The sequence below is a fragment of the Aulonocara sp. 'chitande type north' Nkhata Bay genome, linkage group LG7 (genome assembly GCF_057382095.1).
Source record: "Aulonocara sp. 'chitande type north' Nkhata Bay isolate Kocher_YH1m ecotype deep benthic linkage group LG7, A_spYH_male_GT1.1, whole genome shotgun sequence".
NCBI lineage: Eukaryota > Metazoa > Chordata > Actinopteri > Cichliformes > Cichlidae > Aulonocara > Aulonocara sp. 'chitande type north' Nkhata Bay.
Window position 1 is genome coordinate 39,348,316 of NC_141350.1, and position 2,893 is coordinate 39,351,208.

The 2,893-nt window shown below is 40.4% G+C and overlaps 1 pseudogene; it reads right to left on the bottom strand.

Annotated features, from left to right (window-relative positions):
• Positions 1-1,769: 1,769 nt before the first annotated feature.
• Positions 1,770-2,485, bottom strand: LOC147325700 (uncharacterized; annotated as a pseudogene).
• Positions 2,486-2,893: the final 408 nt, after the last annotated feature.

Here is a 2,893-nt window from a genome sequence, read left to right on the forward strand (position 1 = left end):
TCTCATATGGGAGGCTCGTGGGAGCGCCTTATAGGCGTTGCCAGGCGCATTCTGGATGCAATGTTGTTACGAACTGAACAAACACGTCTTACTCATGAAGTGTTGTGCACCTTCATGGCCGAGGTGATGGCAATTATTAATGCAAGGCCTCTTGTTCCCATATCCACCGACCCTGACAGTCCTGCAGTACTCACTCCAGCAGTGCTACTAACGCAGAAGATGAGTGCTGTGTCCGCCCCACTTGGGAACTTCTCATCAGGGCAGCTGTTTGGGAAACAATGGAAACATGTTCAACTCCTCGCTGACACTTTTTGGAAAAGGTGGAAGGGAGAGTATTTATCCACCTTACAAGGTCGTGCAAAATGGACAGAGACTAGACCTAATGTCAAAATAGGAGATGTGGTCCTGCTAAAGGACCCCCAAGCCAGCAAGAACGAATGGCCCATGGGACTAATAGTAAAAACATTCCCCAGCAGCGACAAGAAGGTCCGAAAAGTGGAAGTGCGGACTGTAAAAGATGGGACTGTTAAAATGTTTCTCAGACCAGTTTCAGAGATTGTTGTTTTGCTTGCAGAGACTGAATGAATATTCTTCAATGCTAGATGATGTTTGAATATGTTGTATTGATGTTTATTGTGATATAATGTGTGTATATCAAGCGGGGAGTGTTATGCCCTTGAGTCAAAAGTCAGCGGTTGGTGTGTGTGCTGATTGAGCCACATAAGCAGAGTGATAAATAAGCTCAGAGTGAGACATCATTGCCACAAGAGATCTTTGTATCCTATGTGCGGAAATGGAGCGAGGGAGCGCTCTGTTCACTAACCTATCTTTGATGTACCCTTTCGTTTATGATGTCGTGAAAAAGTGCTCCGGCAGTTATTAAATAGGGACTAGTTCATGTTCACGCTAAGAGTGCTCTACACGTTCGCACCTCGGAAAACGTTCGTCTTTGTGAGTATTGACATGTGTAGAGACAGTCGTTATGTGTGTTTACATGGAGCGAACTGTATGCTGATGTAATGTACATGTTAAGCTAGGCTAATCGGCAAGTTGTTATTAAGATGTGTGTTAACCAGCGATTCATTTTCATTTTTTCTCATGTTCTAGTTACATAAAAACAAGAAAGTCAAGCCTTGTGTGGAAGACCTCTTCTATTTGTTCGCTAGCTGTCTAACCTCACAGGGTCACGTGTCGTGAGGGCAGCATACTTATGCTGTTTTGTGGATCACAAGGTTTAAAACTACTTATAAACACACACACACAAAGTAACTCCACCAGAGTGCCTATTTTGGGTCACTTGCCGGTCCAAGCCCGGGTAAAGGAGCAGGGTTGGAATTGTGACATTAAAAAAAACAATAATTGCTAAAAGAAATTTAATTTGTAGTTCTAAATAAACTCTAAATGCATTTAAAACTTTTTTTACTCACTTTATGTCTCTTCCACGATGTTATTTCTCTCTCCAACAACATAGGTTACAATTAGATTAGCATGACCAATTATGCAAATTAGGCGATGACGTCATTTAGCGACTTCTAGCGACTTTTAGGAAAGCCAATAGCGATTTTCCTTACTGAGGAGTTGGCAACACTGGTCCTGTTTAACTCCTTTAAACAGGCAGAAACCTCTGGCAGAACCAGGCTCAGGAGGGGGCGGTCAACTGCCGGGACTGGTTGGGGGGTGAACAGAGGGGGAGGAAGACGAGGCTACATCAGGTAAGGAAGCAGCAGTGTTCTTCCTCCGGAGCAAGTGGAAGCATTTTTTCTTCTTTTTCATATGAGCGCTTTATTCTCCAGGATGAGGATTTTCAACTCATCGATTGTTTCTGCGTTTTGCTTCTCAAGTTTCTCGCATCGTTGTTCCACTTCTTCTAATGTTGCTCGTTTTTCTTCAAGCTTTTCTTTCAGTTCTTTGGATGTTGCCTCATGTGTTAGCTTTGCATTGTGCAGGTCTGCATTACTCTGTTGTACTTCTTTGTGCATGTCTTCTAACTGCTGATTTCTTCTCTGGATTTCTTGGAGCGTACACTGCAGGTCTTCATGTATTTTGTCTTGTTGTTACTTTTGCACCTGCATTTCAGTATGTTCGTGCTTCAAGTTGTTGAAGGACAATAATATCCCCTTAATGACCTCTGAGTTGTTTCTCGCCATTAGATTGATCCTTTTCTCCATCTGTGAGCATCGTTTTTCCAGTTTTTCCTTTTCTCCTTCCAGTTTAGTTGTTTTGTTCTTCAAGTCATTACAAAATTCTTGCAGTTTCAGATTTTTACTATAAAAAAGTTCTGGAGAACAGGTTCTTCTTCTTTCAGTCTTTCTTGCTGTTCCTCTTTCTCTTGAAGAAGGTCTTGATTTTTGCGCACTGTTTAATCCAACCTTATTTTCAGCATTTTGTATTTTTCCTCCATGCTTTTGACACTGCATGTCTCTTTGCTTGATATCCTGTTTTTCCTTCTGTTGGAGGATCTCTTTAGTTTTTTCCACAGCTTCATCAAGTTTTCCTTGGAGGACTCGATTCTTTTGTTCCATGTACAGGGAGTGCAGAATTATTAGGCAAGTTGTATTTTTGAGGAATAATTTTATTATTGAACAACAACCATGTTCTCAATGAAGCCAAAAAACTCATTAATATCAAAGCTGAATGTTTTTGGAAGTAGTTTTTAGTTTGTTTTTAGTTTTAGCTATTTTAAGGGAATATCTGTGTGTGCAGGTGACTATTACTGTGCATAATTATTAGGCAACTTAACAAAAAACAAATATATACCCATTTCAATTATTTATTTTTACCAGTGAAACCAATATAACATCTCCACATTCACAAATATACATTTCTGACATTCAAAAACAAAAGAAAAACAAATCAGCGACCAATATAGCCACCTTTCTTTGCAAGGACACTC